We start from the raw sequence: 16,253 nt of genomic DNA on the forward strand, positions 1-16,253 counted from the left end.
TAGGTATCAGGTATTGGGCCAAACATGCCATTGCATTTAATTCTGACAAGATAGCATATACAGTTTGTATATACCATTTTATATATTAAAAATGCCAGGTAGGGCCAGTCATGGTGATTCAAAGCCAGCCTCAGCAACTTAATGAGGCCCTAAGTGACTCAGCAAAATCCTGTCTCTAAATATAATATTTTTAAAAAGGGCTAGGGATGTGGCTCAGTGATTAAGCACCCTTGGGTTCAATCCTCAGTAACCAAAAAAAAAAAAAAAAAAAAGAAAGAAAAAAGAAATACTAGAGAGCTTAAGAAACTTGTTGAAGGTGATATAGTTGATCTCTAACCAAAATATATCTGTTGTATCTTTAAGATACTGGGTACCTGCTTAAAAAATTTTATCAAAGTTTTGAGCCTAATTAAGATTGCAGTTGAGCAATAAAGTAACTGCATCTTTGAAATTACATAAAAGTAGTATACAATAATTCCTTAAAATACCTCAATTCCAGTAATACCAGGATAGTTGGTCACCTTAGTATAAAAGAAATACTACATTATATTATGATAGTAGAAGGTAAGACTTAGAAAGTATCTACTGCAGTATCTATCACATGGTATATCTCTATTCCAGATTATTTGTATGATCTCCAACCACATCAATTAAGCTGTAGTGGGGACCTTATTTATATTTTAAAATCTCCTCAAATACAACAGTGAACCTGAAACCATAAAATCCCCTCATTCTCTTTACCCATGTCACAGTAGTGACAGATTATAACTTAATGATGAATTAGAATGACTTTACAAATAATCTGGTTAGAGTTCTATAAAACAATAAGGGCTGGGCACGGTGGTGCACACCTGTATTCCCAGTGCCTCAGGAGGCTGAGGAAGGAGGATCACGAGTTCAAAGCAATTTAGTGAGGCCCTAAGCAAATTATTGAGACCTTATCTCTAAATAAAATATTAAAAATAGGGCTGGGGATGAGTCTCAGTTTTTAAGGACCCCTAGGTTCAATCCCCAGTACCCCCACCTGAAAAAAACAAAAAATAAGGGATCTTAAAACATCCAAGAATAACAACCGTGCCAACATATTGCCATTCTTAATATTGAAGGGGAGAGAAGAAAAAGTCAATAATTGGAATCTTGGGAGAACTTTAGCTTTGGAGCAATTACCCTAAAATAATAGTGACTTAATTACAGGAATGAAGCCACAAACTATAGACAAGCAAGAAGGAACAGGGAAATTATGTACCAATCTCTCCAATCTTTCTCTTTATTACTTCCTCCCTTCCTCATATTCATATTCTCTCCCCCACCCCAATGATCTGTTAGAGCTTCTCATTGCCCACATAAAATCAGATGCCAGAAAGCAAGGGAGCTAAGTTGATATAGGCTATAAAATCAGCCATTCATGGAAGAAATTGGTAAAGAAAAGTAAATAGTCAGGAAAAGTAAATGGAAAGTATATAGCTTATCTACTAAACTCAGATTTCTTCTAGTGCATCCTTTCTCAGTGATTAACATTAATAGCCATCCAGTTGCATAAGTCATGTTCCTGGAACTTATCTGAAATACTTGCTTCTCTACCATTCCCCATATAGATTTTATTAGAAAATTAGTTTTACGTTCTAAATCACTCTTTAATCATCCCCTTTTTCTCCATCTTCACCACCATCTTTGTCCAAGCTACCTTCATATATCAATGACTTTGAGCCTTGTAACCAATCTACATGTTCCCATTCTGTACTTTTTTTTCCCCCAGAGAATGAAGAGTACTGAGAAAGTGGAAGAGGTATTTCTTAAGGAACATTTTACATAAAGTATTCTTTCAATAATCTGGTAATGAAGATGAATACCCAGTCTATGTTACTGACAGAGAAAATCAGAGATATATCACCTGTATCAACCACAGAACTTGGTTACTAAGCCTGAATAAATATTCAATGAGAAAAGAGTGATCCTGGGTTTCTGGCCTAAGCAATTGAAAAATTAGAGATTTTTTCATTGAGAAGAAAGATGTATAGTTTAGGAAAGATACTTGAAAATGGCATTGAAGACAGAAAATCATAGACTGGTCTTTATCTGATTAGGTACACTTTCCTTGACATTGGAATAGACCTTATGGATTAGCCACTTCAGTCCAGAATTAGCTCAGAGAACTTTCAAGTTATATCTTATGTTTCCATTAATTATCAGTGATAATTTTAATCTTTATAACTTTTGGGATTCAATCGTAGAAAATAATTAAAGCTTTGTCATGTAAAAAACTGACCTCAGCATTTTAGAAGATGACATTCTTCCCAATTAATTTGAAAAAAAATTCTCTAGAAACAAGTTAGTGTTTAAAATTTTTTAAACAGTTCCCTTTGTCCTCAAGATCAAATCCAAAGTATTTAGAATGGTTTGTAAGTCTTCATATGGTAAGGCCTCTACTATCTTTGATATCATCATCTAGAAGTCTTTGTCCTATCCATTTTGAAGTTCTTTCAGATCCTAAACTGACCTTGTTTTCATTTATTTCTGGACCTTTCTTTGCACATAATCCTCATTCTCCCTATAACACCACAGTTATTGGTCTAATTCCCTCTTCATATTATAATGCCCATTGTAGATATTTAGGGAAGACTTGCTAAATCCCCCAAAGAGTTAAGTGCCAGGCACGGTGGTGCACACCTTTAATCCCAGTGGCTCAAGAGGCTGAGGCAGAAGGATCAGAAGTTCAAAGTCAGCCTCAGCAATGGAGAGGCACTAAGCAACTCAGTGAGACTTTGTCTCCAAATAAAACACAAAATAGGGCTGGATATGTGGCTCAATGGTCAAGTGCCCCTGAGTTCAATTCCTAGTCCCCCCCCCACAAAAAAAGAGTTAAGTAACCTGTCTGTTACTGTTCCCCATAGCTTACTACTTATACCCTGTGCTTACTACTACTCACCTTAGCACCAATCACATTGTTTTGAATTTGACTATTGTATTAGTTCATTTTCCATTACTATCATGAGATATCTGAGGCTGCCTACTTTTAAAACATAAAAGTTCATTGAGTTCACAATTGTGCATGTTAAACGGCATGGTGGCAGCATCAGCTTAGCTTTGATGAGGACCTAGGGTCAGTGGTCACTATTGCAGGAGTTATGTTCAATACTGTGATCACATCACCACATCTGAAGCCATAGAGGCTGGGATGTGGATAGGCTTATTTTTTTTTTATATATAACAACCCTCTTAAGACAATTAAGAATTCCATGAGAACTACCTTAATCTCTCCTAAGAGCAATGCTCCCCATAACCTAAAGTCATCATTCTAGGATTCTTCAGTCTCTTAACATTGCTACACTGAGAACTGATCTGCTAACACATGGATTTATTGGGAGAAAACCACATCTAAATTACTTATTGGTCTTTTCCATTGGACTTTAAGGATCTTGAGGGCAGTGACCATTTCTTTCATCATATTCTCAGTATCTAGCCTAGGACCTGATATATATTAGTTCAATATCTATTAAATAAATGTGCACTGTTGGCTAATTTTTTTTTCATTTAAAGCACCACAATAAGTACTTAAGGGCTTTTCTCACTGGTCCTTATTGCAACTATGCTCACCATCTATGGGAACCCAACTTGCAGGAGATTTGAGGTTAAGTCTAAATGTCTTATAATGAGGTTCAGAATTCAAGATAGAAAGAAATCTGTCCTTTGGGAGCTTGTCTCATTTTCTACTTTACTTCATATGCATGAGTGTGTGTGTGTGTGTGTGTGTGTGTGTGTGTGTGTGTGAGAGAGAGTGAGAGAGAGAGAGAGAGAGAGAGAGAGAGAGAGAGAGAGAGAGATGAATTGAGAATCTAGGAGGAGGAAGAGGATAAAATGGTGGTGAAGGAATACTAAGAGGAAAGGAGCCACAAACATTCACTGGGTATTTTTACATACCTGACTAAATCAAAGCACTTTGAATACATGATCTGTTATGATCCTCATAACCACCCTACATGAGGTTAAGAGACTTTAAGTGACTTACCCCATATTGCATAGTGAATAAAAGGCAGAATGAGAATTTATATCTAGTTTTGACTTCAGATCATATTTTCTTTTCTCTGTAACAAGGGTTATAAAACATTCTGTGTAAATGGAGAGCTGGTAAATACCTTTATTGGTTATATGGTGTCTTCACAACTACTTATCTCTGACAGTGTAGCGTGAAACAAGACATTAGGTGATTTACAAAAGAATGAGCACAAACATATTCCAATACAACTTTGTATAAAAGCGGGTGGTGTGTCAGCTGTAACCCTTGGAAAATAGTGTGGTGACACCTTTACTATGAGAGTGTTTTTCAACTCTACAAAAAAAAAAAAATCACCTGAGGAGTTTTAAGGATGCAGATGTCTACATTATAACTCCAAACAGTTGACAGCTGAAAGGCTTTGAGACAAACAGTTTGTCATTGAAAGTTGCTTTACTGTTCTAAAGCTACAGACCAGGAAACAGGTTCAAGGACTTTAAGTAAATTAGTCTAGTCTACAGTTGTTAAGCGAAAATGGCAATGGACACACAGCTGCCTGTCTTCAAATTCTCATTTCTATTCTCATGTGTTGTTCTGATGAAGGAAGGCAGAGGTCAGCTGTGGAAGGTTTATTACCTTGTTGGTTAGATTGATTACTAATATGCCTTTAGCCAGTTTAATTCCTGTTATTTCTCCTTTTGCTAGTGGACAGGAGAAATGTTTAAAGAGTGGTGGGGAAATGCTGCTGTTAACAAAGATGATTTCATTTCAGTAATACATTATATCTGACATGTCAAATATTGTATTACATTATTATAAGAGGCACATTTATTATTCCAAATTAACATTTTCTTTTAAAATGCTGGAACTGAAAAGATCTTACTGCAAAAGCTTGAAACAAAAATAACAGTTTTTGCTAGAATTAAAGCTATCCTTCACCTCTCCAATAGAAAACCATTTGTTTTTCACAAAAAAAAAAAAAAAAAAACTAGTGGCAGGGATGATAAAGATAATTGTTTGATGTGAGATATCAAGACCTCTGGGTCAGTAAATTTGTAAAGAATGCCATAGTCACAGAAGATTATTGTGAATTAACATTAATGCAAAACTGCTATTAAAATAAAACACTTTAGGGCCCTATTTAAATGTTAGAGTGTGCTCACCAGATTTAAATTCATAGTATGGAGAAACTGACAGGCTGAAGCTTTCTAAAACCCACAATAGTTGCATAATTCTTACAGGCATTCCCTTATACCTCAAATTCCATCTCAAGATAAAAATTATTACTTTATAACTTCAATTTACATATAAAGTAGAAAAAATAATTCTCATGATGAATATTGTTTTACAACATCAGTATAATCTGAAATATTCTCCAATAGTGTTAATTTTGGTAAGATACAAGTATGCTCATTTTTTTAATCTTAGTGATTTTAACCCCTTTTAATCTTTAAATAACAGAATTATATTTATCAAGTAAAATGATTCTGCAATAATTTTCAAACTGAAAACCCAGAGTATTCATTAAATGGAGTCTTTGGATATACAGTCTATGATCATGCAAAACCAAACAGGATTTAACAAGGAAAGAAAAGCAATTAGAAGATAGGACTTTGCCAATACACAAAATAAGTCCTTTGGCTAGTCAATCAGAGGGCATGACATACTCTTTTTCCAGCTCAAAGTTCCCCTTACCTACTGCAGCTCCCGCAAACAAGAGGTTGTTTGCTTAGCAGTTCTGTGCAACTGGTGCTTTCAATCAAGTAATTAGAGAGAGCAGGGGAATTGGCACATTTGAAGAATCAATCAGACCTATGAGGAGTCACAATCGGCACTCCTATAATGGACCAAATCTGTCTGGAGTCAAGGGCAGCTAGTATAAAAGTACCCAAAAGTCAGGTTACTGCCAAACTATCTTTACTTATTTCCATTTACAAGTCTTACCTCCTGAATTGTAAGCAGCACCACAGATGAATATCATATTATTCAACCTTATGCGTTGCTGAGAGTACATGTAAACAGTATAAATCTTCACCTCCTAAGTCCTATTTAAATATGCAAAACAAATTGACTTTTTAAAGGAACCCTAGAGACTCCTTGTTTAAAAAGAAAACCTCTAAAAAGAAATTATTTGCCAATGAAAGAAATGCATCCTCTGACTTGGTCATTTTTTTAACTTTCAGGTTCATCTTATCACTTGAAAAGTATATTGAAAATCATGGACATTCTTTCAAGGAAATAAACAACACATGAACAAAATTTTGCACATAACTTTAGGAAATTCCAAGATCACTCTGCAAAATCTCACAATTTGAAAAGAATATCTGCTCTAACTCATCGCTTCTGAGAGTATATTAAAACATAAGGAAGTGAATGCTTACGAAAAGTATGAGTGTATTATACTTTATATCAGGTGAAAGGTATCTACAAATTTGTTGTCTATACCAATTGAAAAATTCTTCCATTTATTTATTCAATAATATGTAGCACTTCTATGTACCTGTTTTATTGCTAGGGAGCAATGAACAAGATAGAGACCCAGCACCCATGAAGGTTATATACTGAAATGCTACTTAAGCTGCCTAGAGTATATGCAGAAAGAAGGAAAAAAACCTGAGGCAACACCAGAATTCATTTTAAACAATGTCTCTCAACCCTGGCTGCTTATTAGAATTATCTGAGAAAATTTAAACATTTTCAGTGCCCCAACCACATTATTGCAATATCACTTTCTTCCTTCCTCTTCTGTTTCACAAAATTTCCTTAGAAAAATTCATTATGTATTGTTTGTATTTTATGTACATGTCAGGGGGGTGTATTTGAGCACTGAGGAGAGGGAAAGGTCTGAATTATATGTAAGTATAGAAATATTGCAGAGGGCTGGGGATGTGGCTCAAGCGGTAGCGCGCTCGCCTGGCATGCGCGCGGCCTGGGTTCGATCCTCAGCACCACATACCAACAAAGATGTTGTGTCCGCCGAGAACTAAAAACTAAATATTAAAAAATTCTCTCTCTCCCCCCTCTCTCACTCTCTCTTTAAAAAAAAAAAAGAAATATTGCAGAGGCTAGCCAGCATATGCAGGGTGGAGAGATGATCCATGAATAAGGCAATTTAGCAGAGAAATGATCTCAGAGCCAGAAATGACCATAAGAACCCGAGGTTCCCTAGGAAAAAATGTGAATTTCTTCCAGAGGCCACTGAACTTTCAAAAAGTCTGTATCTTAAAGTTAGGGAACTCTAAAAAGGCATCTGGGTCACACTTTAAGATATGTGTGCTATCTGTATGAGTGATGTTATAAATAACAGTACATTTCATTTGGTTTGAATACAACTAAACAAAAAGAGTAAGTGGCTGCACCTTTGAGATACTCCCAAAAGAAAGTTAACACTCATTAAAAGAGACAAATGATATCATATTTAATTTCTTTTACTCCATTTTCTCTCTCCCTTTTTCCCTTCCTCACTCCCTTTTTTCTTTCCTTCTTGTTTTAGTCAGCACTCTCGCTGATGTGACTTAAAGACCCAACCAGCACAATGGCAGAGAAGGAAACATTTATATTGGAGCTCACAGTTTCAGAGGTTTCAGGCCATAGACAGCAGGCTCCATTCCTTGGGGCTTCAGGTGAGGTAGGACATCCTGGCTGAAGAGTGTGGCAGAGGGAAGCAGCTCATATAATGATCAGAAAGCAGAGAGAGACTCCACGTCCCAGATACAAAATATATACCCAAAAGCCACGCCCCCAATGCCCCACCACCTCCTCCAGCCACACCCTACCACTTGTTACCAATCAGTTAATGCCTATCAGGGAATTAATTCAGTGATTGGGTTAAGACTCTCAAAACTTAATCATTTCTCCTCCTCTGAACCTTGCATTTTCTCACATGTGAACTTCAGGGGTCTCCTCACATCCAAACCATAATATTCCTTTGCAATCATCTCTATTTTTTTTAGTAGAGGAGGGAATTAATACTTCACATACCCAAATTAGTATAATCAACAATAAACCTGGGCAAGGGTGCTACAATTCTGGAAGTGTATAAATGTAAACTGATTTCCACAATGGTTTTTGGCTTTGGATAGAATCCATTCTGGAAAATGATGTTTTCGACCTGATTACAAGTATGACTCAAAAGTAATTGACTCATTCATTGAAACTAAGTAGTTATTTTACTTTCTGTAGTTGTAAGTTTAGTTTGAAGAATTACAGTATCCAAAAGTACAACTCAAAAAAAATGGTGCTGAAAAAAATGGTTAGATTTTGTGAGCCTTATTTGCTATTGCTTATCTTTTAGAAGTTGTGAATTTTTATTACAAAGAAAATAAGATATAATATAGCAAGGTCTTTTTTGCCGCTCACTATTTTGTGGTCCAATATTCTTAACGAAGTACTAATTTCTCATTAATTTCATAATTTGTACGTGTTTATTAAGTTACTGTATACCAACCTAAACCTCAGCACTATTGGCATCTTTTGCTGAAATATTCCTTGTTGTGGGGGTCTGTTCTTGTCAATTAAAGGATGTTTAGCAGCACACCAGACCCCTACACACTAGATGTCACTAGTTCTGACAACCAAAAACTTCCCTATACCTTGACAAAAGTCCCCTAGGTGGAAAAATATTACCAGTTGAGAAGCACAGATATATACCATTTCATAAGTAACATATACAGTAGTATTAAAAAAGTATAAATAATGATTGAGCACCACTATAAAGGAATACACACACACACAAATCTAAGAATAGGAATAGAGGCATATAGATCATAAAGACTAGAAGATCTGATGTTGATGAGTACCAAACATTTGTTCCTGAGCTCCTTGAGGGTTAAAGGAAAGAGATGGGGAAGAAGAGAGAGAGAGATAGAAACTGACCAACATTTTAAAATTGAATCTTTTATATGTTGTGTGGACTTGTTTCCTCATAAACATACAAAACACATGTTAACAGACTCACATGCACACAGGTTTTCCATTGAGTAATAACCCCACCATCTGTACTTATCCATTTCTTCAATAGTTTGAATTTTGGAGATTATCCTGGTACCTCTCTTTCCTCTTACACACTCACCCCTACATTCAACATTTTCTTAACTAAATCATATCAACTTTATCAACAAATAGACCTAAAATGCATCTACTTTACTCCATCTCCTCTGTCTTCACCCTAATAAACATCTTTGATCATCTCCTGCCTTATCTATAAAAAGAGCCTCCTAATTTTTCATCCTATCTATTTGGTACTCCTTTCTTCTCAGAGTAATCTCTTTCAATGTAAATGAAATCATTTTACCCTTACTCACACTCCATAATGGTTTGTCATTACACTCAGAATGAAATCTAAATTTCAATATTCAGACTCAGCATGTTTCTCCAAATACTTTCCTACCTCTCTTCTGTCACTATGAGTTGATCAGATTGATCTTCCTTCAGTTCTGCCTCCACATCGGTTACTGAAATACTATTAACAGTATATCAAAATAGACATAAGTTTTGACTTTCAGTTTCAAAAGTAGTACATAAACATATGTAATGTTAATATGACTTGTTACACTAATTTTATCATAGGCAACTGGGGAAGCAGAGTAAGGCATCTTTTTAAAGGTGTATTCTTCAAGTCTAATATTGGAACCTGATGTTTATAGGGAAGACAATCACAAAGGAAAAGTGTTTGTAAAATGGGGAACAACAAATATAAGCTTGAAAGTAAAATAAGCAGCCGCCCTTGTTCATATAGATGAAATCATGAGGATGGACTGGAATTATGTCAAATTCTCATTGCCTCCAAATTTTTAAAGTGAATGTTCTGAAAAAGAAAAGAGAAAAGAAAACAAAAAATCTTGGCACCCTTTTTTCATGAAGTTTAACAGTCACTGGGTTTATAAATAAAAGAAACTGAAACAGGATCTAGGGGAAGATGGAGCAGTTGCAGGCCTGGCTGCTGTCCTATATTAATAAGATGAATCATCAGATAACCATCAAAGTATACGAACTACATATTTCTCATGAGTGAGAAAAATCATCCTTGCTTACCTTGACCCACCAAATCTCATGTAAAAATGTCACTTGTAGCCCAACTAAGCAGAAACGTAAAAGGAAAGGAATTCTGCATGAAATAATTCAGTCTTCAGCTACACTATTATATTACAGAGCCACCAAAAATTCTCAATTATTTTCATGCTGGTATAGAATATAACAATTGATTTTGAACAAAATGCAGCCAGAATCAAGACTTGTGTAGGAAAAAAAAAAACCTTAAATAACATAGGCCACTTAAGTTGATTTATCAGTAGCTTTTCAAAGATTCAAACACTTTAAAACTAGATTGATCATGGGCATCAAGCATGTATAAAATATACTCAGTTTTTGTTGTTAATATTATGTAATGCCAGTTTTTTTCAAAATATTATAAACTAAATATTTTGCACCTGTGTCATGACATTTTTTAAAATTTTGGAAACCATACTTTCCATGTGAATTGGTAAAATATTGCTATTTTGAGGATGTCATTAACAATTCTGTATGTAATACCAATTCCAAGCATATATATGTGCCCTATATCCTTCTTTTATTTTCAGTAGGAATAATGTTTTTCCATTATTCAAAGACATACCAAAATTTCTGTTTGTATTATCTCTACAAAAAATGTTTTCACATTTGAATTTTAAATTTGCAATATATTCACAATCATGTCAGACATGATATCTTTGACAGAACGATCTTACATGGCCTTACTCTGATGCCATAGATTTGATTTTTTTAATTCAAATTTATTTTTAACTAAAACAAAAATATAAAAGTTGTACATATTTATGAGTTACCATATGATATTTCTATACATGTAAATGTTATGTAAGTTTTAAATAAGTTTATACATATTTATATCCTCAGTTATCATTTCTTCATGTGAAAACATTCAAAATCCTTTCCTTTAGCTTTTTAAAATGTATAGCACATTAGTGTTATGCATAATAACCCTACTGTGCCATAGCACAACACAACTTCTTGCTTTTATCCCATTGTAGCTTAGTATCATTGATTCACCATTCTCTCTTTCTCTCTCTCTCTCTCTCTCCCCCCTCCCTCTCCCTCTCCCTCTTTCCTTTTTTATTTTTTTTTGGTACCAGAGATTCAACTCAGGGGCACTCAACCACTGAGCCATATCCCCAGCCCTATTTTGTATTTCACTTAGAGACAGGATCCAGTTGCTTAGTGCCTTGCTTTTGCTGAGGCTAGTTTTGAACTTGCCATACTCCTGCCTCAGCCTCTCAAGCCACTGGGATTTAAAAACAGTAAAACATACATACTGTTTTACATAATGGCCATACTAATTTATATCACACCCCTCCAACAGCATGCAAGGCCTTCATTTTCTGTACCTGCTCACCAGCCCCTGTCTTTTTGATATCACTCATTTTTACTGGAGTGATATATCACTGTAGTTTTTGATTTGTATTTTTCTGATGATTATTGATGTTGAGCATTTTTCATATATCTGTTTTATATGCTTATGTCTTCTTTTGAGGTTATATATTAAGATCTATTATCCACTTTTAATTTGGAAATTTTTGGTACTGAGTATTTTTTTATTCCTTACATATCTGTATATTAACTTCTTTTAAGAGCTGCAGTTTGTAAATATTTTTTTCCCATTCTACAGATTATATCTGCACTTTTTGATTATTTTCTTGGATCTGGAGAAGACTTTTAGTTTGGTACATTTCCATTTGTTTATTTTTGCTTTCATTTCCTGTGCTTTTGAGGTCCTGTCCCAAAATATTCTCACCTATTCTAGTGTTCTGAAAATTTTCCCTATATTTTATTCTAGTTGTTTCCTAGTTTCAGGTCTTACCATTAAGTATTTTATCCCTGTTTTTAAAATACTTATTTTTTAGTTGTAGTTGTCACCTTAATTTTATTTATTTATTTTTATGTGGTGCTGGGAATTGAACCCAGGGTCTCACACATGCTAGGCAAGCACTCTACCACTCAGCCACAATCCCAGCCCCTCTTTTATCCATTTTTATTTGACCTTTGTAACTGGTGTGAGATAGTAGTCTAGTTTCTTTTTATTTTTTTTTTTCTTTTTGGCATGTGGATATCCAGTTTTCCCAGCACCATTTATTAAAAAGACTGTCCTTTCTACAATGGCTGTTCTTAGTATATCTTATCAAAATTTTTTATAGTCTGTATATCCTATTCCACTGGTCTATGTGCCTATATGCCTATTTTTATGCCAACATCATGCTGTTTTGATGACTGGAGTGATGTAGTTTGTTTTGTAGTCAGGTAGTGATTATTGTTTTGTTTTTGTGGGTTTTTAAATTTTTCTTTGATCAGGATAGTTGGGGCTATTCACAAATTTTTGTATTTACATACAAATTTTAGGATCATTTTCTTCAAAAAAGGTACTACTGGTGGTATGAATTCACATTTAATCTGAATATTTAATACTGATAAAAAGTTGAATTCTTTCAACTCTCTTTAAAAGATTATCTCCTGCTAATAAAGCATACACATTCTGTTATCTTTTTACTTGGCCTGCTTGTGTAAATGTATTGAAGAATAAAATTGATTTAGAATAGAAATTTGATTAAAAAGTCACGCTTTATATTTCAACATGTAAACATACTTTTTGCAACTACGTGTTGTAGGTCAAATAATGTCTTATGCCTCACAATACCAACTAACAGTTGAAGGTGGTGCTGATGCTTCTTGAACAGAATTCTGATTTTTGGTTTTCACATGAATAGAGATATCACTACAACCCCAATGTGGTTGATGGCCATGCTAAATACAAACAAACATTTTGTTCATCATCAACTTTCTTTTTGCTTTTTCTTTTTGGTACTGGAGATTGAACCCTGAGCTCCTTTACCACTAAGGCACATTCCCATCCCTTTTTATTTTTTTATTTTGAGAGAGTCTTCCTAAGTTGCTGAGGCTGGCCTCAAACCTGTGATCCTCTTATCTCAGCCTGCCAGGTTGCTGGGATTACAAGTGTGAGCCATCACATCCAGCATCATCAACTTTCTTAAGAGCCGAAAAATGAGTACAACTTATCATTTATTAAATACACATTCAATTTTGTGAGCTAAAAGCTACAGAAAAGGAATACTGAAAAAAAGTGATAGAGAATAAGATAAATGTTTTTCAATTTGTAACATAAAAATGAGAGGCCACAATAGGAAAAGCATTCAGATTGCTCTCTAATTCTACATCATGGCTGTTCAGCCTCAAATTACCACATATATTTCTTGGACACAACCAATAATTTTCCATGTTTCCCATTGCCCCTGAGAAGTGATATTTTACTATTTCACACATTTTGCAGTTCTTGGCATAGAACATAGCAAAACTGGCTTATAGAGAGCAGAATCAATTCCTTTTGCCATAACCATCTAAGACTAGAGGTAGTCATCCTCAGCACCTTTTGTCAGATATTTCATTTTACCTGCAAACAACTTGCATGATGTCTTTGAAAATGAAGAATAGAAAGAGGAAAAACAAGTTAGCACTGTTCATTGTCTTGTATACTCCTAGATAAGACAAGTTCAGAAAAGGGAAGTATAAAATATAGATCTTCCCAAGAACATCTGACACATTTTAATGCAAATATTATTGAAAATATTGTATTTAAAGTGAAATACACAGGAAAACATTTCTGGATTTCCAGAGACATATATGGGGGCTGGACCCAGCAAACAGGGACTTAATGTTACTCTACATTTTGGTCTTTTCATTTGTTCTTCTCTCAACTCCTCCAACTCATGAGAGCTAGAGGTGGCCGGCCTTTAAAATGGCATCAAATTATTATTTTTCTCTGTTATTATCACATTATACTATACATACTAGTGTGGTTCATCCTGACATAATCATTCATGCATGGTGTTACAGTTTAGATATAAGGTGTCCCCTAAAAGCTCCTGTGTAATATAGGAACATTCAGAGGTAAAATGATTAGATATTGGGAATTGTAATCTAATCAGTAGATTAATCTATTTGCTGGATTGATAATTTTAAATAACTGTTGTAGTAAGTGGTAACTGATGATGATTGGGGCAAAAGTAAAATATGTGGATCACTGGAGTCATAATCTTAGGGATTAGATCTTGTCCCCTTGGTGCCTCCCTCTCTCTTTGTGTTTCCAAGCCACTATGAGGTGAGAAGCACTCCACCACTGCCCTTGGGCAATGATGATATTCTTTACCTCAGGCCTAGAGTAATAAAAATGACTAACCATGGGCTTAGCCACTAAAATCATGAACCAAGTCACATTTTTCCTTCTCTAAATTGTTTTGGTTGGGTGTTTTGTTTACACCACCGAAAAGCCGACTAACATGTTGGCTGTTGTATTTATAAATCCAGGATATAAAACTCCATTAATCCATTAAGTCCTAAGTTTTCAATTATGTGAATATTTCAATTAAATGGACACAGGTCGATTAGCATAGGTTACACATCATACTTTAGAGCTTATGTATATGCACATTATAATTGTTATATAATGTAATTTTATCCTTATCATATAATTACATATTACACAGTATATTTAAGTTTTTACAGGTTTTCCACATCTCGAATGATAGGACAGAATTTGTGAAATATGTGTATAAATGCTAGCTTTCTGTAGGGGCCCCTTAGTTTCTCTTCAGAGCACTGATTTTTGACCAGCACATCGCAGGTTCAAAGCCAGCCTCAGCAACAGTGAGGCACTAAGCAACTCAGGGAGACCCTGTCTCTAAATAAAGTACAAATTAGAGCTGGGAATGTGGCTCAGTGGTTGAGTGCTCCTGCGTTCAATCCCTGGTTGGTACCAAAAAAAAAAAAAAAAAAAAAAAGAACAAATCTGAGATGTTTCAAGCTGAGTACTTTCTGAGGTATCCAATTGGCCCAAGGAAAATTACTATTTTTGTCATACCTAAATGTAAAATTTCAGCTTGCCCAATGACTGTCTCCATTTGGAGTTATATCTTCCTCACAATTTTTATGTGCATTTATAACCTCAAATGCCTAGACACTGTCCAGTTTTCCCAGACTCATTCACTACACTTTGGGCTCATGAATTGGGCATATGAACTTCTTCAGCTGAAAAAGCTTTCTTCCAGTTCATGTAATGTTAATCTCCTATTAAAGGCACACTAACCTTCTACAAGTGGATCTTATAGAACCCTCTCACAACTCTAGTTTGTTGGAAGAAATTTCAAAAGCCATTATAAATTCTATTCCTAAAAATATTCCTTCAGTGATATCCTTTAAGGTCTATAGTATTGCCTTACATAAGAGGGATAGAGAAGCAATGTTACTGGACCAGTTTTGTTAGCTTTTAGTATATCCTGTGTAGATGTATCAAGAATTACATTTTTTTACCTATAAGATTACAGCCAGAATTCCTTTATAGCTGAAAAAGTATAATTTTTTATCTTGCTACACTCATTCTGGAATACAATTCCCTGCATTGCCTGGGATATGCCTGGTAGGTGCATGATGAAATATGATGTGTCAAGAGCTTTGTAATGTTGTGAACAACCAATAAAAAAATTAAAAAATAGATCATATTATCAAGGTCTTATAAGCAAGGAGATAAATATCTTTATTCTATAATTAACTAGTCAGTCATATTAGGCATAGTATTGAAGTTATAACATGACTAGTTTCTTTATTTTTCTAAGACTCAGGAATAATTTTGCAGAGTTTTTTTTTAAATACTGTTCTATGTTAAAAATAGACATAACAAAGCTATTATTTCTAAAAATAATCAAATTCATAATCTTCACAAGATTCGGGAATGAAATGCCTCTAGTAAACTAGATCAACCATAAAGAAAAACAAAAGAGAGAAAATCTGAAACAATGAAAATATAGAAATCACAATTGTGAAACGAAAAGCTACAATTACTACCTAAATGAATCTGAAGAAATATTATGATGAACTGCTTAGGAACATGGACCCTTGGTTTGAGATTTACCATCCATATAACCTTACAAAAATTACTTAAATTATCTGAGGATTAGTTATCTCATTTTTCAAACATAGAAATGGTAACTGAACCTCCTTCACAGGGTGTTCAGTTATTAGGAAAGGTAATTGAGAAAACGTGTGTAGAACACTTAGCAAGTAGTCAATATACAATAAGTGTTGGTACCTATTTCTGAAGATGTATGAGTAACAAAATACAAACTTACTTCTTCCAAACTATAAATGATAGGGATAAAAAGACAAAATTTTCTATTATAAATACATGATCAATAATGAAGACATA

The sequence above is a fragment of the Spermophilus citellus genome (genome assembly GCF_964194105.1).
Source record: "Spermophilus citellus genome assembly, chromosome: X".
Classification (NCBI taxonomy): Eukaryota; Metazoa; Chordata; class Mammalia; order Rodentia; family Sciuridae; genus Spermophilus; species Spermophilus citellus.